The 22686-nt window shown below is 38.3% G+C and overlaps 2 long non-coding RNA genes across 35 annotated transcripts in view; one reads left to right on the top strand and one right to left on the bottom strand.

Annotated features, from left to right (window-relative positions):
* Window positions 1-1413: 1413 nt before the first annotated feature.
* The window catches only part of LOC120105070, a 35707-nt gene continuing 14434 nt past the window's right edge, over window positions 1414-22686 (bottom strand). For 18 of the 34 annotated variants that reach the window (XR_005507440.1, XR_005507458.1, XR_005507455.1 and 15 more), the window contains 3 exons: window positions 22448-22504; window positions 20535-21392; window positions 18743-20419 (listed from right to left, as the gene is read on the bottom strand). This is a non-coding gene — a long non-coding RNA (uncharacterized LOC120105070). Of the gene's footprint in view, window positions 2900-18738; window positions 20420-20534; window positions 21393-21468; window positions 21591-22412; window positions 22680-22686 lie in introns of those variants that run through there. The other 16 variants (XR_005507445.1, XR_005507462.1, XR_005507460.1 and 13 more) reach the window with 14 other exon arrangements.
* Window positions 10790-18244, top strand: LOC120105071. The gene is made up of 2 exons (XR_005507467.1): window positions 10790-12878; window positions 18170-18244. It is a non-coding gene; the product is annotated as an uncharacterized LOC120105071 (long non-coding RNA).

Here is a 22686-nt window from a genome sequence, read left to right as displayed (position 1 = left end):
TTACACCCATATCCACTCGGAACATCTTTTGACAGTAGAGCGTTCCGGAATTGGTCACGTTCAGTGAAATGTACTCCACTTCACCTGTGTGACATATCAGTATCTCCACACTCCTTGGTTAAGAGGACAACCAACGTATATGTCTCATAACGACCTAATCTCGACAATGCTGTTGTCCTATTAACAGCATATCATTTGGTCGCAAATAGGTTTAAGAACATAATCCTTCTTTATCATAAAATAAGTCTTAAGAACATCATATAAGAGATCATTTGAAGATGTACAATGAAATGATGAATAATGCCAAATAACACTTTATTAATTTATCAATCAATTCCCAACAATTAATATAAGAGATCAACACGCTGACGATTGACATGTAGGATACAACTCCCAACAATTACCCCCCGGGAGACCAACAACAAGTTGAAGGAGAAGAAGAAAGAGAAGACCAACAAATCGTGAGTAAAAGAACTAGAAGCCGACCTGGGGAAAAGATCCCACAGTGTCTCTTATTCTCCTCCCCCCATCGAACGATTGTTGCTGCTCAATTGTCTGCGGAACAGCAGACCTTCCGGAGCTGCTCGCTCAATCGCTGCTGAAGAGAACATAATCTCCAGCACCAAACTATTTCAACCACAGTCTAGACCAACAGTGACCTACAAACAACATCCACCATGAAAGGCCTGACCATATCATTCAAAGTTGACAGCAAGAAGCAACAAAAGCATAGAAATTACTATAATCGATCCATGAAAACACTAAAGTTATATGTGTGCCCCAGTCACAAAGGCAAAAAATAGCATACAGAACCACTTATTGAACACGTGAAGATTGAACATAGGTGAGATCAACTGAATAATGCTTATTGAACATTGAATTAAAACAACAAAATGCACATTACCATAGCCCAAAAAAATAAAATTGTTGGTTCAAAAATTAACTATTTATCAACGCCAGATACGATGACTAGAAGTGCAATCAACTAGCAGAACATTTCATCCACAGTTCAAACCAACAGTGACCTACAAACAACATCTACCAAGAAAGGGTCGATCATATCATTCAAAGTTTATAGCAACAGGTAACAAACGCGCAGAAATTACTATAATACATCCACGAAAACACTAAAGTTATATGTGTCTCAGTCACAGTGGCAAAAAACAGCATACAGAACCACATAATGCCAACATTAAATAGATGCAGGGGCATTCCACAAACGTGGTGCGGGCAACAACAAATTAAAGCGGGTGGACAACCAATTGCATCACCAAGACTAACAGACCCAAAAAAAGTTTGCCCAGAACTTGATGACCATCATTCACATGTCATCAAATGGAGCAAGCAATGGCAGCCAACCGAAACAACAACCAGCACAAATTTATGCACAACAACCAAGTAGGATGAGAGATATAGAAGCAATAAAATAATCCAAACTCTTTATATGAAGAACCAGAGAACTAGTCTTAGCATTTAACGAAATAAGCCTCCGGAGAAATCCTAAATAGCAACCTTTTAAGCTTAATGGTTTAGGATTTCCCATGAATTGAGCATGTCAGAGATCATTCACAAGCCAGAACATTAACAATTGAAAAGAGGGAGAGAGAGCACATCGAAACAATATAGAACATAACCACCAGAACCAAATTAAACGGAGTCCCACAAACAGCCAAGAATGCCAAATCCAAGATTGCCTCGTCGTCAAGAAAATAGCCGCTTTCCTTTCATAGCAAAACCCGGGTCCAAGAATCATCACAACCTTCTGGAGAAAATGGCCTTAACATATAAATTCAAAAGCTGTCAATAAAAGAATAAAGTGCAATATTTAATGAACAAATCAACCAACAGAAGAGTAGGAAAAGAAATGGTATACAGAGTTGAGTAGGAGGAAAGGCATATAGCGATCCAAAAATCTTGTCCAGTCTCCAATAGGCTGCAGCAGTAGCCTGCAGAACAATGGACCTTCCAACTTGCAAAGCATAAAATTTTTATATTTTATTTCCGCCCTTTCCAATTTGATTAGCAAGTAATACTACGAAATAGCTAGGAAGAAAAAGGGGCAAATAAATAGCTATGAAGAAAAAGGGGCAAATAAATAGAAGTGAATCTTATAAATAACAAATTCGGAATAATTCTAGTAGTCAAACAATAGTAATAAGTTTATAAGGAAAGAGTATTTCATGAACAGTTGTAGTGGAAAATCAAATTCAAACTATTGTATAGAAATTCCTGCAGCAGCAACCGATAGACCACCACATAGCAATAGAGTATGATCCAGGCCTCTGAAGCATAAAAGTTTACAAGTGAATCAAATTACCACCAGATATACAGAGATAAGTAGCAAGATCAGGAAAAATAAAAGTAGACAAAGGACCAGAATAAATAATTGATTGATTGGATAACTGTTACCAAGACTAAGGACATCATCATGGGAAAGTCCAAAGAGATTACCCTAGTTAATACCAACTCTAGAGAAATTTCTACCTCGGCTTCTGCAACTCCTACATAAATGAAGCGCAAAAATGGAACTTAAAGTTATCGCCAGCACTAGTTGGCCTCTAAGCAAGCCACTTCGTCTTTTTTCACACTATTACTTGAAGAAAAGATGGAAAATAGAGAATAATGAAGGATGACAGAATCCATGCAAGACCAAAAATTACCTGGGAAAGAATAAGTGAAATAAAAAAGAAGAGTCAGGAAAACTGAAAAAATGAGGTTGGAATGCGAGCAGATTTGAAACATGTAAAAATGTGACAGCCTGTTATTGAGCAAACAACACCTGATTTTTGACAAGCAAAATACAAACTTTGAGGATTTGGGTTCTCGAAGTCAAAATCGTACCATTTTTTTATAGCATCCTTATCCCAAAACTTTCATCAGCCTCCAAATCCTATGAATTCTTCAGAACAGAAGAAAAAACACATCAAAAGAAATATAATTACAGTTATGTAATTAAAGAAGTCATAAAAAAACATAATCTTCAAAAAACAAGAAATTAAAAGTAAAAAAGGGAAGAGGAAGAAGAGGCTCAAATTCACCACTTCCAGAAGTTCCTCGCCTATTGCTAGAGAAACTGACACGCAAAGAAGAGAACTGCAATTTTACAAGTCACCCATCTTCTCATCAATATACATACATACACAAAAAAGAGCAGAAGAAAGCTAGGGGGCAGGAGAGGTGGAAGGCTGAGCCTTTTTTACCAACATACAAGAACCAACTCTTTGAGAAGGCGATTATCCGTCACATTGTATGGCTGCCCGTGCTCCATCTAAAGCATGGAACCATTATAAAAGCCATTTTGAAGCTTATGTCTTGCATGACAGGCTCACAAAATCTCGAGCATTAGATAATCAGGTCTACTGCAATAAATAAATAAGGTTTACCGCAAATCTGAATATGACTCAAGAGGGTTCCCTCCCAGCTCACAACCTACCAGTACTTTCAAATCAAGATATGGTCAGAACCGGTCAGCAACACATGAATAACTTAATCTAGTATACCAAACTAAAATATGACTAGCTCTATTGATGCTTGGTGAACATCAAGAACAGATCAAAAAGCCAATCTGATTGAAGAAAGCACAGCCATAAGCAATAAAGGTAATAGTAAGACAAATTGTTGGGAAATAAATCAAAATATAATTACGTACTTAAAGAAATACTGCGATCGGACAGTTTCTCGACCTTTGCATGTTGTTCCACCAATTAGATATGCTTGCTTAAGAGACATCAATGGTTAGGATTTATCAAGGACAGCTTCCACAGAAAATCACGAATCTAGCCCCTATAAAAATGAGATGACCAGGAGTAGAAATAGTTCATTTGAAGGATAACACAGGAATGAGTAAAGATGCTGTCATCTTCACCCAAAAAGTTCGGACTTTTGCTGCAGCATAGGGTCCAACAATAGCTGAGAAGTGAGTACTAAGAAATCAAAACAGAAAATTTACCTAGAATACACGATATTTGGCTTTGTAACAAGTCAATCTCAGATCCAAAAATAAATCAGAGTCAACCAACATATGCTTATTGTTGGTCCATTTGAACTTCAGCAGATATGGCTACACCCTACAAAATGATAAGGATAAAACAATCATTCACAACTTAATAGAATATAATCATTACAAGATATCACAAATCTCACCCTTATTAGACATAATACATTCAAAAGAAAAAAAAAGGCGTCCCAAGGTTTCTGCCCCACAGGATCTCGAGAGGGGGTTCGAACACATAATATGCACAGGTCAAAATGGAGCAACCTTACCACTGCACCAAGCCCCGCCCACATAAAATACATTAACAAACATACTAAAATTACAATACAAACTCAGGCATGAAAACATGAAAATTAAAGTTTCCAAGCAAATGGAAAGTCATGCAGATTCATTGTAACCAACAAGGTTAATAAAAAAAGACTAAAGGATTGGAATTACCACACGGTATGTCACAAGGATATAACCATAACTGATGGCCAGCAGACAAAACAATGAGAAATTCTTCCGATTCGAAACTTGATCTAATATAAAAAGGGATAGGAGCTATACAGGGATTAGTCTAATAGTTCTAAGATTATGTAAAAGCATTTTCAGAAGATCATGTCATTATCTCATGGCAACTGCATATGATATGATTTGAAAGTTGTACTAAAAGAACCCATCACTTTTGTCAAATAAAAGATTAAGCAACATACACAGCACATAAAAACCAAAACAAAAGTAGAGGTGTCACTGTCATGATGTACAGAAAACAAGGATGTAAATGTCAGAAAAACACCAGAGCATCCCAAATTAAATGAGAGCAGAAATAAAAATGAAAAAACAAATTAAATTAATTAGCCAATCGCAACAATTAGGAGAAAAGTTATCCAATGGTGAAGCAGGCATTTCAGCTAACATAATAACAAGAGACATAAAAGAATTGCAGAAAAATATAGCACAATAAGATTCACACAAACTGGTAGTTCATGTAAAAGAGCCCATCTATTTATGGTCGGGATTTTGTGGAGAAAATGTAAATATGCGACACATTCTAGTATTGAGCAAACAACTCCTGATTTCTGACAAGCAAAACACGAACTTTTAGAATGTCGGTTCTCGAAGTCAAAATCGTACCTTTATTGATACCATCTTTATCTCGAAACTATCATCCGCCTCCAAATCATATGAATTCTTCAGGAACAGCAGAAAAAACACATCAGAAGAAATTTAATTACAGTTTTGTAATTAAAGAAGCCTTAAAAAAAAATATAATCTTCAAAAAACAAGAAATTAGAAGGCAAAATGGGAAAAGGAAAAAGAGGCTCAAATTCGCCACTTCCAGATGTTCCCCGCCAATTGCTAGAGAAGCTGACATGCAAAGAAGAAAAGAGCAATTTTACAAGTCACCCATCATCTCATCAATATACATACATACACACAAAAAAGAGGAGATCCCCGCTCCTCCTCTCCTCGGGTGATGACCTCTCCAACTTACAATGAATGCAGATTGGTTGTCAGCAGTGTAGTAGACCTTCCAAAAATGCCTCACCTATTGCCAGAGAAGGTGGCATGCAAAGAAGAGAACAAATTTAGAAGTCAACCCTTGTTGCATCAATATTCCTGCAAAAATGCATCCATACAAACAAAAAAGCAAGGAATGCTGTACCGGCCGGTTCAGCCCGTACCGAACCGATACTGGCTCCGAACGGGTCTGGTTCGGTGTTAAAAACCCGTACCGGCCCGAACCGGCTAACTGTATCGGCCCGTACCGGTTCCAAATTTTTTTGGAGCTTTTGGATACGTGAACCAAAAGGGTTCCCTCCCAACCCGCAAGCTACCAATGCTTTCAAATCAAGATCTGGCCAAAATAGGTCAGCAACACATGGATAATTTAATCTAGTATACCAGTCCAAAAATTGGTGTCCAAGACTATTGATGCTTGTTGAACGTCAATAATAGACCAAAAAGCTAATTTGATTCCAGAAATCACAGCCTAAAGCAATAAAAGTAATACTATGACAAATTGTTGGCAAATAAACCAAAATATACTTATATACTTCAAGAAATAATGCGATCAGAAAATTTTTCGACCTGAGCACGCTGTTCCACCAATCAGATATGCTTGCTAAAGAGACATCAATGGTTAGGATTTATCGAGGACAGCTTCCACAGAAAATCACGAATCAAGCCCCTATAAGATAAGATGACTAGGAGCTGTAATATTTCATTTAAAGGCTATCAAAGAAAGGAGTAAAGATGTCATCATCAACCAAAAGGTTCGGACTTTAGCTGCTGCATAGGGTCAGCAATAGCTCGGAAGATAAATAGATAAGTAAGACAACAGCAGACACGAATATACTTGAACAGTTTTTATGAGTTTGGTAAAATTCTAGGATGATGCAGTTTGAAGGTCCGAGCCACAAAAACTGATGAAGTAGATTTACCATGAATAAAGCGGAATGCAAAGTGTATAATCAACATAAAAGTTGTGGTTAAAAAGGGATAGCTGGCAAAGAGAGTGGCTATCCATAATTACCTAAACTACAAAGGCCGGCGGACAATAGAAACTCAAGCAAGTACATTATCATCTGAACGCAATACAAGTGTACTATTTATGTAAATAAATTAAACAAACTTAGTCTCAAACTAGGTGGAATCAAGAAACTTCATCTCATCTAAAGGGAACCAGAAAGAGTATGGCCGTCAAACCACGTACAGGTCAAGGAATTATCTGTGTTCAATAGAAATCATTAGGTCTAGCATGGAAGGTGCAAGAAGACAACGTTTTTTATTAAAAAAAGAAAAAAATATTAAAAAATGTTAGAAAAAAGAAAAAGAAAAGAAAAGAATGGCTTCCAATAATAAAGAACACAAAGCTATATCCACTACAGGCCAGACACAAGTCAATTCTTGTATAAAAATAAATGGAGCCTTTTTGGAAGCCAAAAAAGGAATCACGTTTAGCCTACGAGAAGTGAGTCCTAAGAAACCAAAACTGACAATTTACCTAGAATACACAATATTTGGCTTTGTAACGAGCCAACCTCAGTTCGAAAAATAAATCACCGAGTCAACCAGATATGCTAATTGTTGGTCCATTTGAACTTTAGAAGATAAGACTACATCCTAAAAAATAATAATCATAAAACAATCATTCACAACTTAATAGAATATAATCATCCCGACATATCACAAGCCTTACCTTTATGATACATAATACATTCAAGAAAACAAAAAAAGGCATCCCCAAGGTTTCTGCCACTTAGCATCTGAGGTGTTTCGAATACATGATGCACAGGTCAAATGGAGCAACCTTACCATTGCACCAAGCCCCGCCCGCACGTAATACATTAACAAACATGCTCAGGCATGAAATCATGAAAATTAAAGAGAAAGAGAGGTTGAAAAAGAAATGGTAAAGTATCCAGAACAACATGAAGAAATGTTTTCCAAGCCAATGGAAAGTCATGCAGATCAATGTAACCAACAAGGTTAACAAAAAATGATTAAATGATTGAAGGATTGGAATTACCACACAGTATGTCACAAGGATATAACCATAACTGATGGCCAGCAGACAAAACAAAGAGAAATTCTTCTGGTTCTGAACTTGATCTAATATAAAAAGGCATAGGAGCTATACAGGGATTAGTCTAATAGTTCGGTTCTGAGATTATGCAAATGCATTTTCAGAAGATCATGTCATTATCTCATGGGAATTGCATATGATACTATTTGAAAGTGTACTAAGAGAACCAACCACATTTGTCAAATAAAATATTAAGCAACATACACAGCACATAAAAATGGGAGCAAAAGTAGAGGTGTCACTGTCATGATTTATAGAAAACAAGGATGTAAATGTTAGAAAAACACCACAGCTTCCCAAATTAAATGAGAGCAGAAATAAAAATGAAAAAACATATTAACTTAATTAGCCAATCGCAACAAATGGGAGAAAAAGTTATCCAATGGTGAAGCAGGCATTTCAGATAACTTTATAACAAGAGACGTAAAAGAATTGCAGAAAAAAAAAAGCACAATAAGATTCACACATAAACTGGCAGTTCATGTAAAAGAGCCCATGTATTTATGGTCGGGATTTTGTCAAGGAGAAAATGTAAAAATGTGACACATTCGAGTATTGAGCAAACAACTCCTGATTTTTGACAAGCAAAATAGAAACTTTGAGAATTTGGGTTCTCGAAGTCAAAATCGTACCTTTATCGATACCATCTTTATCTTGAAACTACCATCAGCCTCCAAATCCAATGAATTCTTCAGAAACAACCGAAAAATTACATCAAAAAAAATTTAATTACAGTTATGTAATTAAAAAAGTGCTACAAAAATATAATCTTCAAAAAACAAGAAATTGAAAGGCAAAAAGGGAAAAGGAAGAAGAGGCTCAAATTCACCACTTCCAGAAGTTCCTCGCCTATTGCTAGAGAAGTTGACACGCAAAGAAGAGGAGTAATTTCACAACTTGCCCATCATCTCATTAATATACATGCACGCAAAAAAGAGGAGAAGATCCCTGCACCTCTTCTCCTCTGGTGATGACCTCTCCAACTTACAATGAATGCAGATCGGGTGCCAGCAATGTAGTAGACCTTCCATATACGTCTCGCCTATTGCTAGAGAAGATGGCATGCAAAGAAGAGAGGAACAATTTTAGAAGTCACCCCTTGTTGCATGAATATTCATACATAAATACATCCATACACAATAAAGCGAAGAAGAAAAGGAGAAGGAACAATGCTTGAAGGGTAACTGAGAAATCACTATAGATGCTCACCTCCTCTCTCAAGTAGAAAGCTAGGAGAAAGAAGAGGTGGAAGGTTGAGCCTTGTTTACCAACATAAAAGAACCAGCTCTTTGAGAAGGCGATTATCCGTCACATTGTATGCCCGCCCATGCTCCTAATTCTTGGAACCATTATAAATACCATTTTGAACCTTATGTCTTACATGACAAGTTCACATAATCTCCAGCATTAGATAAACAGGTCTACTGCAACAAATAAATAAGGTTTACTGCAAATCCGAATATTACTCAAGAGGGCTCCCTCTCAACTCACAACCTACCAATGCTTTCAAATCAAGATCTGGTCAGAACAGGTCAGCAACAAATGGATAATTTCATCTAGTATACCATTCTAAAAATTGGTGTCCAGCACTATTGATGCTTGTTGAACGTCAGTAACAGACCAAAAAGTTAATCTGATTCAAGAAATCACAGCCTTAAGCAATAAAAGTAATACTCTGACAAATTGTTGGCAAATAAATCAAAATATACTTACAAACTTCAAGAAATACTGCAATCGGACAGTTTTTCGACCTGAGCATGCTGTTCCACCGATCAGATATGCTTGCTAAAGAGACATCAATGGTTAGGATTTATCGACAATTTCCACAGAAAATCACGAATCTAGCCCCTATAAGATGAGATGACCATGAGATGACCAAACTATTTCATCCATAGTCTAGACCAACAGTGACCTACAAACAGCATCCACCATGAAAGGCTTGATCATATCATTCAAAGTTCACAGCAAGAGGCAACAAAAGCATAGAAATTACTATAATCGATCCATGAAAACACTAAAGTTATATGTGTCTCAGTCACAAAGGCAAAAAATAGCATACATAACCCCATAATGCCAACATCAAATAGATGTTGGGGCATTCTACAAACGTGGTGCGAGCAACAACAAATTAAAGCAGGTGGACAACCAATTGAATCACCAAGGCTAACGGAACCAAAAAAAGTTTGCTCAGAATTTGATAACCATCGTTCACATGTCATCAAATGGAGCAAGCAATGGCAGCGAACTGAGACAACAACCAGCACAAATCAATGTACAACAACCAAGCAAGACGAGAGATATAGAAGCAATAAAATAATCCAAACTCTTTATATGAAGAACCAGAGAAATAGTCTTAGCATCTGACGAAATAAGCCTCCAAAGAAATTCTATATAGCAACCTTTTAAGCTCAATGGTTTAGGATTTACCATGGATTTTGTTTGATTCTGGCTATTCACATTTCTTTATTTCAGTCAGTTTTTCTAGAGAATTACACTGCATACCTAAAAATTGAGGCATGATTAATTTCGAGGATGAAATTATTTAAGAGGGAAAGAATAAATGTCCGGGCCCGATACTAACTAGGCTCAATACTTTTGAGGCCCAGTTTAAGGGTATTTGCGCCAGGTCGTTAATGGGGCCGTATTGGGCCCATGGATGGCAACCCTCGCCTCACGCCTGAGGACTGAAGTGACGGGCCCCAGCTGGCCAGTGGGGGGAAGGCCAGCTGTTGGGCCCTCATCCATGCAAAATGGGAGTCTGCCACCTCTCACCCAAGTTGAAAGGACAAGCCCAGCGGGCCAGAAGGAAAGGGCAGTTGTAGGCTTCGGAAGCAAGGAGGAAGGAGAGGGTGCCACCTCTCCAAGGGTCACCTCCTAAGCAGAGTTTATTTAAACTCTCAGTTTCTTAACTTAGGAGTTAATATACCCTCTTATTCCTTAGCCCTCTAGAGTACTGTACCAGAGAAGCCGAACCCTAGAGCCGAAGGTTGAAGGAGCTGAACCTCTGAAGCCCTAGGAGAGGAAGGAGGGATTTCTTGAAGGTTGTACTGCTCGTGCTATTGTGGGCGGTAGTCGGCAATAGCACGGCCGTGTCACGGATCGTGTCCGGGGCGTGACATATGTCACTTCAGTTGTGAATATGATAAAAATAAAAAAGGGAACAGAAATACTTTGAACACACCTGCAATTAATATAACTTATGACGTGAATGCTTTAAGGCCCTGTAGCATCACGTGAAGATTGAACTTAGGTGAGATCAAATGAATAATGCTTATTGAACATTGAATTAAAACAACAAAATGCACATTATCATAGCCCAAAAAAAAAAAATTTGTTAGTCCGAAAATTAACTATTTATCAAAGACGAATACAATGATGGGGAGTGCAATCAACTAGCAGACCATTTCATCTACAGTTTAGACCAACAAGGACCTACAGACAGCATCTACCAAAAAAGGGTTGATCATGCCATTCAAAGTTGACAGCAAGAGGTAACAAATGCAAAGAAATTACCATAATCCATCCATGAAAATACTAAAGTTATGTGTCTCAATCACAGCGGCAAAAAACAGCATACAAAACCACAAAATGCCTACATTAAATAGATGTTCGGGCATTCCACAAACGTGGTGCGTGCAACAACATATTAAAGCAGGTGGACAACCAATTGCATCACCAAGACTACCGGACCCAAAAAAAGTTTGCTCAAAATTTGATGACCATCAATTACGTGCCACCAAACGGAGCAAGCAATGGCAGCCAACCGAAACAACCACCAGCATAAATTCATGTACAACAACCAAGCAGGACGAGAGATATAGAAGCAATAAAATAATCCAAACTCTTTCTATGAAGAACTAGAGAACTAGTCCTAGCATTTAACGAAATAAGCATCCGAAGAAATCCTATATAGCAACCTTTTAAGCTCAATGGTTTTGAATTTCCCGTGGATTTAGAATGTCAGAGATCATTTCACATGCCAGAACGTCAACAATTGAAAAGAGGGAGAGAGAGCACAATGAAACAATATAGAACATAACCTCCAAAACCAATTGAATCACCAAGGCTAATGGAACCAAAAAAAAGTTTGCTCAAAATTTGATGACCATCGTTCACATGTCATCAAATGGAGCAAGCAATGGTAGCGAACTAAGACAACAACCAGCACAAATCTATGTACAACAACCAAGCAAGATGAGAGATATAGAAGCAATAAAATAATCCAAACTCTTTATATGAAGAACCAGATAAATAGTCTTAGCATCTGACGAAATAAGCCTCCAAAGAAATTCTATATAGCAACCTTTTAAGCTCAATGGTTTAGGATTTCCCATGGATTTTGTTTGATTCTGGCCATGCACATTTCTTTATTTCAGTTAGTTTTTCTAGAGAATTACACTGCATACCTAAGAATAGAGGTATGATTAATTTCGAGGATGAAATTTATTTAAGAGGGAAAGAATGTAACATCCGGGCCTGATACTAACTGGGCCCAATACTTCTGAGGCCCAGTTTAAGGGTATTTGGGCTCGGTCGTTAATGGGGCCGTATTGGGCCCATGGATGGCAACCCTCACCTCACGCCTGAGGACTGAAGTGACAGGCCCCCGCTGGCCAATAGGGGGGAAGACCAGCTGTTGGGCCCTCATCCATGCAAAATGGGAGTCTGCCGCCTCACCCAGGTTGAAAGAACAAGCCCAGCTGGCCTGAGGGAAAGGGCATCTGTAGCCTTCCGGAGCAAGGAGGAAGGAGAGGGTGCCGCCTCTCCAAGGGTCACCTCCTAAGCAGAGTTCATTTAAACTCTCAGTTTCTTAACTTAGGAGTTACCATACCCTCTTATTCTTTAGCCCTCTCGAGTACTGTACCAGAGAAGCCGAACCCTAGAGCAAGGTATGACCTGATTTACTTAAATGGGTTTAAAGAAAATAAAAAGAGGGAAAGTTCCTCTGTGGAATGTTTCTCCCCTCTGTTTCAACAGTAAAACAGAGGAAAAAAGACTCTGGCACAGAGATGGAAGAAGAAATACCCTGTACTACCTTATATGATACACAGCAAATATTTTAAATATATGACAGTTTGACAAGTTTGACTACCCTGTTACCCATGTATGAGGCTTCGTGCTATTGTGGGCGGTGGTCGGCAATAGCACGGCCATGTCACGGATCCGGGTCCGGGGCGTGACATATGTCACTTCAGTTGTGGATATGATAAAAACAAAAAAGGGAACAGAAATACTTTGAACACAACTGCAATTAATATAACTTATGACGTGAATGCTTTAAGGCCTGTAGCATCACGTGAAGATTGAACTTAGGTGAGATCAAATGAATAATGCTTATCGAAAAAGAATTAAAACAACAAAATGCACATTATCATAGCCCCCAAAAGAAAATTTGTTGGTCCGAAAATTAACTATTTATCAAAGACAAATACAATGGCAGAGAGTGCAATCAACTAGCAGACCATTTCATCCACAGTTTAGACCAACAGGGACCTACAGACAGCATCTACCAAAAAAGGGTTGATCATATCATTCAAAGTTGACAGCAAGAGGTAACAAACGCAAAGAAATTACCATAATCCATCCATGAAAATACTAAAGTTATATGTGTCTCAGTCACAGCGGCAAAAAACAGCATACAGAACCACATAATGCCAACATTAAATAGATGTTCGGGCATTCCACAAATGTGGTGCGTGCAACAACATATTAAAGCAGGTGGACAACCAATTGCATCACCAAGACTACCGGACCCAAAAAAAGTTTGCTCAAAATTTGATGACCATCAATTACGTGTCATCAAACGGAGCAAGCAATGGCAGCCAACCGAAACAACAACCAGCATAAATTTATGTACAACAACCAAGCAGGACGAGAGATATAGAAGCAATAAAATATCCAAACTCTTTCTATGCAGAACTAGAGAACTAGTCATAGCATTTAACGAAATAAGCATCCAAAGAAATCCTATATAGCAACCTTTTAAGCTCAATGGTTTAGAATTTCCCATGGATTTAGAATGTCAGAGATCATTTCACATGCCAGAACGTCAACAATTGAAAAAAGGGAGAGAAAGCACATCGAAACAATATAGAACATAACCTCCAGAACCAAATTAGATGGAGTCCCACCAACAACCAAGAATACCAAATCTAGATTGAACAAACACCGATCAAAATATTATCTCACTATTATTCAAGTCCAGAGAGAACTTAAAGCAAAGTTGACAAAATAAAATATCTGAACCAAGTCAGAACTTTTGAAGATATACTGAAGAAAAGGGAGAGAGGGAGAGAGACTTTGACCAAGATCTCCCCACTTCCTACACTCTCCACCTAAATCTACTTTAAAATCTCTCGAAAACACAACCATAAAAAGAATATTGAAAACAAAAATCCCAGCAATTTGAAAGCAGGGAAGGGGAAGATGGAGAGGGGGGCTCTGATTCACCGATTGATCTGCAACTAATAAATCAAAATGGCTGCAAATAGTTGCCTGCAAGATTGCCTTGCCGTCAAGAGAATAACTGCTTTCCTCTCAATTGTAGCGAAACCCTCGAGCAAGAATCATCATAGCCTCCTTGTAAAGAACCCAAAAGCAGCGCCGCTCTCCCAATTTGGGAAACAAAGAAGAATAAGAAAAGCAAAAGAGAAGGCACATAAACAAAGAGAAAAAGATAACAAGAAGCACAACATCGCGACCATTATCCACCCGGGAGACCAACAACAAGTAGGAGGAGAAGAAATAGAATACCAGCAAATCTTGAGAAAGAGAACTAGAAGCCGACCTAGGAAAAAGATCCCACAATGTCTTCTTCTCCTCCCCCCTTCTAACCATGGCCGCTGCTCGGATGTCTGCGAAACAGCAGACATTCAAAAGCTGCTCGCTCTACCGCTACCGAAGACGACATAACCGCCAGCACCAAACTATTTCATCCACAGCTTAAGAGTTTAGACCAACAGTGACCAACAAACAGCATCCACCTTGAAAGGCTTGATCATATCATGACAGGAAGAGGCGACAAAAGCACAGAAATTACTATAATACATCTATGAAAACACTAAAGTCATATGTGTGTCTCAGTCACAGTGGCAAAAACAGCATACAGAACCACATAATGCCGTCTTTAAATTGATGTTTGGGCATTCCACAAATGTGGTGCGTGCGACAACAAATTAAAGCAGGTGGACACCCAATTGCATCACCAAGACTAACGGACCTAAAAGACGTTTGCTCAAAATTTGATTAACATCATTCACATATCATCAAATGGAGCATGCAATGGCAGCCAACCAAAACAACAACCAGCACAAATTTATCTACAACAACCAAGCAGGATGAGAGAAATAGAAGCAATAAAATAATCCAAACACTTTGTATGAAGAACCATAGAACTAGTCTTAGCATCTAGCTAAATAAGCCTCCGAAGAAATCCTATATAGCAACCATTTAAGCTCAATGGTTTAGGATTTCCTATGGATTTAGCATGTCAGAGATCATTTCACATGCTATAACATTAACAATTGAAAAGAGGGAGAGATGGCACATCGAAATAATATAAACATAACCTCCAGAACCAAATTAGACAGAATCTCACCAACAACCAAGAATACCAAATCCAGATTGAACAAATAGCGATCAAAATATTCTCTCTCCATCAAAACCCTCATCCAAGAATCATCACAGCCTCTTTGTATAGAACCCAAAAGCAATGCCGCTCTCCCAGTTTGCGAAACAAAGAAGAAGAAAAGCAAAAGAGAAGAAACATAAACAAACAAAGAGAACAAGATAACAAGAAGCACAACATCACGGCCATTACCGAAAGCGATCCTATGATGCTAGTAGCGATAGCATGTTGAAATTTAGAATTTTTCAAAAATAATGGCTGTACCTGTTGGGGTTGCCTATGTACCCCCTTCACAAGGGAGATCAAGCTATACGGATTATACCTTTATGAAATCTGAAAGTAACGGATCTGATGCTCGAGCTTCGTAGCCACACACTCATCTGGCCTCTACAAGTAATCCACACGAAGCTCCTGGAGTGATCCAATCCCGCAGAAGTGCTAGCTTGCGCAGGATCTTCCTTTGCTGAATTTTGATCTTTCCAACGCCATCAACTTTTGGTTCGCCTTCTTGGAAGAACTTGGAGGAATGGTTAGTAGGGATTGAAGAGGACTTAGATCTGATCTAAAGGCTCTTATCTGGGATCCCTATCAGCTATGGCGAGATGGACTCAGAGGAAGATGAAAATGGGCGAGATGGAAGGCTGAATTTCATTCACAAAATTTCATTTCTTTTTTAGCCACAATTGGAACTCTTCTTTTAAAGGCGCGCCATCTGATCATTTGAATTCGAAATTCAAATGGAAATTTGGTATCTTGTTGGCGCATGAAGGTGTTGGTTGTAACAAGATAGTTCTTATCTTGTTTGAATTCAAAATTCAAACAATAGATGGTTCATGCAGGTGAGATAGGATCGAAATAGATGGTGCTGATATTCCATCATCATCTAACCATTCTCCCACGTCCCACGATCCAAATCCCTTCACTTTTCATTGAAAATCCACGTCCGGATCGAATCCTCCGAATTCAGCCCGTCCACGAGTTTCAGGATTTTCAGGAGTCGACCTTCCCGATCTCGAGTCGACTCCTTCCCCTTCGAGTCGACTCCAAAGTCGACCCGAGTCGACCCCATAGCTTCGCAGGTCAACCCTGGCTGAGACGACAGAGAACTCCTGATACCCCCAACGAGTCGACCCTTTCAGAGCTCGAGTCGACCCCAACTTGCTTCGAATCGACCCCAAGGAAACTCGAGTCGACCCCCCACCTGGAAAAACAGAAGTCGTTCTTTGGATTGTCTGAGAGAGTCGTCCCCAACCCATCTCCAGTCGACCCCTCTTTACTTCGAGTCGACCCCACCTGGGAAGAATTCGTTCTTTGGATTCTCTGAGAGAGAGTCGACCCCAGCCAAGCTTGAGTCGACCCCAGCCAATCTCGAGTCGACCCCAGCCCATCTCGAGTCGACCCATTTTTACTTCGAGTCGACCCCTGCGCCACTAATCCAATTAGGTCAAAACCAAAATTAAATCCAATTCAATTTGGCTCATCCTTAGTCCATTTACTCAATCAAATTGAGTTTATTAGTAATCTAATTACTAATTAATCCTCCAATAATTACTTTAATTATTTTATAGGATAATTTGCCAATCAAATTGACCAAATTATTCCTAAATGATTCTCAATCATCCATCAGCTATCTTGATCAATCAGAAAACTTCTATGCGTGTGACCTCATTGGTTCGAACCTAAGCCGGTAGTACAGGAACGACTTCTTGCACTAATCGATGTGACCATCTAGCAATGGTATCCGACGTCCGGATAGGCCGAATATATGCGAAGCAAATATTCTGAAATCCTAGACTATGGTTACTGTATAAATCATCCCTTTGACTCCTAATGCTAGGATGACCTCAGAGTTCTGTCAACTCTCTAATCAGTACATCCACTATGTGATCAACTTTAGAAATCCTGTGACTCATCACAAGGATTGCCCTGGCCAAGATTTTGCTAAATTGAACACAGCATTATCTCCTATTTCCAGGAGGGGACAATTCCATCTTGACTCACGCACTGATTTCGCAAGTACTTGACTGCACCCAGTAACCTTCCGTTCCAGAATTAGAAATTCTGCTAGTTCGGTACCAAAGTACAGTAAGTTGCTTGCTAATCACTGTGGTGATCTCAGGTCTGAGGGATATTTACACCCATATCCACTCGGAACATCTCTTGACAGTAGAGCGTTCCGGAATTGGTTACGTTCAGTGAAATGTACTCCACTTCACCTGTGTGACATATCAGTATCTCCACACTCCTTGGTTAAAAGGACAACCAACGTATATGTCTCATAACGACCTAATCTCGACCATGCTGTTGTCCTATTAACAGCATATCATTTGGTCGCAAATAGGTTTAAGAACATAAATCCTTCTTTATCATAAAATAAGTCTTAAGAACATCATATAAGAGATCATTTGAAGATGTACAATGAAATGATGAATAATGCCAAATAACACTTTATTAATTTATCAATCAATTCCCAACAATGAATATAAGAGATCAACACGCTGACGATTGACACGTAGGATACAACTCCCAACAATTACCCCCCGGGAGACCAACAACAAGTTGAAGGAGAAGAAGAAAGAGAAGACCAACAAATCGTGAGTAAAAGAACTAGAAGCCGACCTGGGGAAAAGATCCCACAGTGTCTCTTATTCTCCTCCCCCCATCGAACGATTGTTGCTGCTCAATTGTCTGCGGAACAGCAGACCTTCCAGAGCTGCTCGCTCAATCACTGCTGAAGAGAACATAATCTCCAGCACCAAACTATTTCAACCACAGTCTAGACCAACAGTGACCTACAAACAACATCCACCATGAAAGGCCTGACCATATCATTCAAAGTTGACAGCAAGAAGCAACAAAAGCATAGAAATTACTATAATCGATCCATGAAAACACTAAAGTTATATGTGTACCCCAGTCACAAAGGCAAAAAATAGCATACAGAACCACTTATTGAACACGTGAAGATTGAACATAGGTGAGATCAACTGAATAATGCTTATTGAACATTGAATTAAAACAACAAAATGCACATTACCATAGCCCAAAAAAATAAAATTGTTGGTTCAAAAATTAACTATTTATCAACGCCAGATACGATGACTAGAAGTGCAATCAACTAGCAGAACATTTCATCCACAGTTCAAACCAACAGTGACCTACAAACAGCATCTACCAAGAAAGGGTCGATCATATCATTCAAAGTTTATAGCAACAGGTAACAAACGCGCAGAAATTACTATAATACATCCACGAAAACACTAAAGTTATATGTGTCCGAGTCACAGTGGCAAAAAACAGCATACAGAACCACATAATGCCAACATTAAATAGATGCGGGGGCATTCCACAAACATGGTGCGGGCAACAACAAATTAAAACGGGTGGACAACCAATTGCATCACCAAGACTAACAGACCCAAAAAAAGTTTGCCCGGAACTTGATGACCATCATTCACATGTCATCAAATGGAGCAAGCAATGGCAGCCAACCGAAACAACAACCAGCACAAATTTATGCACAACAACCAAGTAGGATGAGAGATATAGAAGCAATAAAATAATCCAAACTCTTTATATGAAGAACCAGAGAACTAGTCTTAGCATTTAACGAAATAAGCCTCCGGAGAAATCCTAAATAGCAACCTTTTAAGGTTAATGGTTTATGATTTCCCATGAATTGAGCATGTCAGAGATCATTTCACAAGCCAGAACATTAACAATTGAAAAGAGGGAGAGAGAGCACATCGAAACAATATAGAACATAACCACCAGAACCAAATTAAACGGAGTCCCACAAACAGCCAAGAATGCCAAATCCAAGATTGCCTCGTCGTCAAGAAAATAGCCGCTTTCCTTTCATAGCAAAACCCGGGTCCAAGAATCATCACAACCTTCTGGAGAAAATGGCCTTAACATATAAATTCAAAAGCTGTCAATAAAAGAATAAAGTGCAATATTTAATGAACAAATCAACCAACAGAAGAGTAGGAAAAGAAATGGTATACAGAGTTGAGTAGGAGGAAAGGCATATAGCGATCCAAAAATCTTGTCCAGTCTCCAATAGGCTGCAGCAGTAGCCTGCAGAACAATGGACCTTCCAACTTGCAAAGCATAAAATTTTTATATTTTATTTCCGCCCTTTCCAATTTGATTAGCAAATAATACTACGAAATAGCTAGGAAGAAAAAGGGGCAAATAAATAGCTATGAAGAAAAAGGGGCAAATAAATAGAAGTGAATCTTATAAATAACAAATTCGGAATAATTCTAGTAGTCAAACAATAGTAATAAGTTTATAAGGAAAGAGTATTTCATGAACAGTTGTAGTGGAAAATCAAATTCAAACTATTGTATAGAAATTCCTGCAGCAGCAACCGATAGACCACCACATAGCAATAGAGTATGATCCAGGCCTCTGAAGCATAAAAGTTTACAAGTGAATCAAATTACCACCAGATATACAGAGATAAGTAGCAAGATCAGGAAAAATAAAAGTAGACAAAGGACCAGAATAAATAATTGATTGATTGGATAACTGTTACCAAGACTAAGGACATCATCATGGGAAAGTCCAAAGAGATTACCCTAGTTAATACCAACTCTAGAGAAATTTCTACCTCGGCTTCTGCAACTCCTACATAAATGAAGCGCAAAAATGGAACTTAAAGTTATCGCCAGCACTAGTTGGCCTCTAAGCAAGCCACTTCGTCTTTTTTCACACTATTACTTGAAGAAAAGATGGAAAATAGAGAATAATGAAGGATGACAGAATCCATGCAAGACCAAAAATTACCCGGGAAAGAATAAGTGAAATAAAAAAGAAGAGTCAGGAAAACTGAAAAAATGAGGTTGGAATGCGAGTAGATTTGAAACATGTAAAAATGTGACAGCCTGTTATTGAGCAAACAACACCTGATTTTTGACAAGCAAAATACAAACTTTGAGGATTTGGGTTCTCGAAGTCAAAATCGTACCATTTTTTATAGCATCCTTATCCCAAAACTTTCATCAGCCTCCAAATCCTATGAGTTCTTCAGGAACAGAAGAAAAAACACATCAAAAGAAATATAATTACAGTTATGTAATTAAAGAAGTCATAAAAAAACATAATCTTCAAAAAACAAGAAATTAAAAGGAAAAAAGGGAAGAGGAAGAAGAGGCTCAAATTCACCACTTCCAGAAGTTCCTCGCCTATTGCTAGAGAAGCTGACACGCAAAGAAGAGAACTGCAATTTTACAAGTCACCCATCTTCTCATCAATATACATACATACACAAAAAAGAGCAGAAGAAAGCTAGGGGGCAGGAGAGGTGGAAGGCTGAGCCTTTTTTACCAACATACAAGAACCAACTCTTTGAGAAGGCGATTATCCGTCACATTGTATGCCTGCCCGTGCTCCATCTAAGGCATGGAACCATTATAAAAGCCATTTTGAAGCTTATGTCTTGCATGACAAGCTCACAAAATCTCGAGCATTAGATAATCAGGTCTACTGCAATAAATAAATAAGGTTTACCGCAAATCTGAATATGACTCAAGAGGGTTCCCTCCCAGCTCACAACCTACGAGTACTTTCAAATCAAGATATGGTCAGAACCGGTCAGCAACACATGAATAACTTAATCTAGTATACCAATCTAAAATATGACTAGCTCTATTGATGCTTGTTGAACATCAAGAACAGATCAAAAAGCCAATCTGATTGAAGAAAGCACAGCCATAAGCAATAAAGGTAATAGTAAGACAAATTGTTGGGAAATAAATCAAAATATACTTACGTACTTAAAGAAATACTGCGATCGGACAGTTTTTTGACCTTTGCATGTTGTTCCACCAATTAGATATGCTTGCTTAAGAGACATCAATGGTTAGGATTTATCAAGGACAGCTTCCACAGAAAATCACGAATCTAGCCCCTATAAAATGAGATGACCAGGAGTAGAAATAGTTCATTTGAAGGATAACACAGGAATGAGTAAAGATGCTGTCATCTTCACCCAAAAAGTTCGGACTTTTGCTGCAGCATAGGGTCCAACAATAGCTGAGAAGTGAGTACTAAGAAATCAAAACAGAAAATTTACCTAGAATACACGATATTTGGCTTTGTAACAAGTCAATCTCAGATCCAAAAATAAATCAGAGTCAACCAACATATGCTTATTGTTGGTCCATTTGAACTTCAGCAGATATGGCTACACCCTACAAAATGATAAGGATAAAACAATCATTCACAACTTAATAGAATATAATCATTACAAGATATCACAAATCTCACCCTTATTAGACATAATAAATTCAAAAGAAAAAAAAAGGCGTCCCAAGGTTTCTGCCCCACAGGATCTCGAGAGGTGGTTCGAACTCATAATATGCACAGGTCAAAATGGAGCAACCTTACCACTGCACCAAGCCCCGCCCACATAAAATACATTAACAAACATACTAAAATTACAATACAAACTCAGGCATGAAAACATGAAAATTAAAGTTTCCAAGCAAATGGAAAGTCATGCAAGTCATGCAGATTCATTGTAACCAACAAGGTTAATAAAAAAAGATTAAAGGATTGGAATTACCACACGGTATGTCACAAGGATATAACCATAACTGATGGCCAGCAGACAAAACAATGAGAAATTCTTCCGATTCGAAACTTGATCTAATATAAAAAGGGATAGGAGCTATACAGGGATTAGTCTAATAGTTCTAAGATTATGTAAAAGCATTTTCAGAAGATCATGTCATTATCTCATGGCAACTGCATATGATATGATTTGAAAGTTGTACTAAAAGAACCCATCACTTTTGTCAAATAAAAGATTAAGCAACATACACAGCACATAAAAACCAAAACAAAAGTAGAGGTGTCACTGTCATGATGTATAGAAAACAAGGATGTAAATGTCAGAAAAACACCAGAGCATCCCAAATTAAATGAGAGCAGAAATAAAAATGAAAAAACAAATTAAATTAATTAGCCAACCGCAACAATTAGGAGAAAAGTTATCCAATGGTGAAGCAGGCATTTCAGCTAACTTAATAACAAGAGACATAAAAGAATTGCAGAAAAATATAGCACAATAAGATTCACACAAACTGGTAGTTCATGTAAAAGAGCCCATCTATTTATGGTCGGGATTTTGTGAAGGAGAAAATGTAAATATGCGACACATTCTAGTATTGAGCAAACAACTCCAGATTTCTGACAAGCAAAATACGAACTTTGAGAATGTGGATTCTCGAAGTCAAAATCGTACCTTTATTGATACCATCTTTATTTCGAAACTATCATCGGCCTCCAAATCCTACAAATTCTTCAGGAACAACAGAAAAAACACATCAGAAGAAATTTAATTACAATTTTGTAATTAAAGAGGCCTTCAAAAAATATAATCTTCAAAAAACAAGAAATTGAAAGGCAAAATGGGAAAAGGAAGAAGAGGCTCAAATTCGCCACTTCCAGAAGTTCCCCGCCTGTTGCTAGAGAAGCTGACAC

The sequence above is a fragment of the Phoenix dactylifera genome, unplaced genomic scaffold, assembly GCF_009389715.1.
Source record: "Phoenix dactylifera cultivar Barhee BC4 unplaced genomic scaffold, palm_55x_up_171113_PBpolish2nd_filt_p 000186F, whole genome shotgun sequence".
Classification (NCBI taxonomy): domain Eukaryota; kingdom Viridiplantae; phylum Streptophyta; class Magnoliopsida; order Arecales; family Arecaceae; genus Phoenix; species Phoenix dactylifera.
Note: the sequence above shows the minus strand (reverse complement) of the source record. Positions and strands in the feature narration are given on the sequence as shown.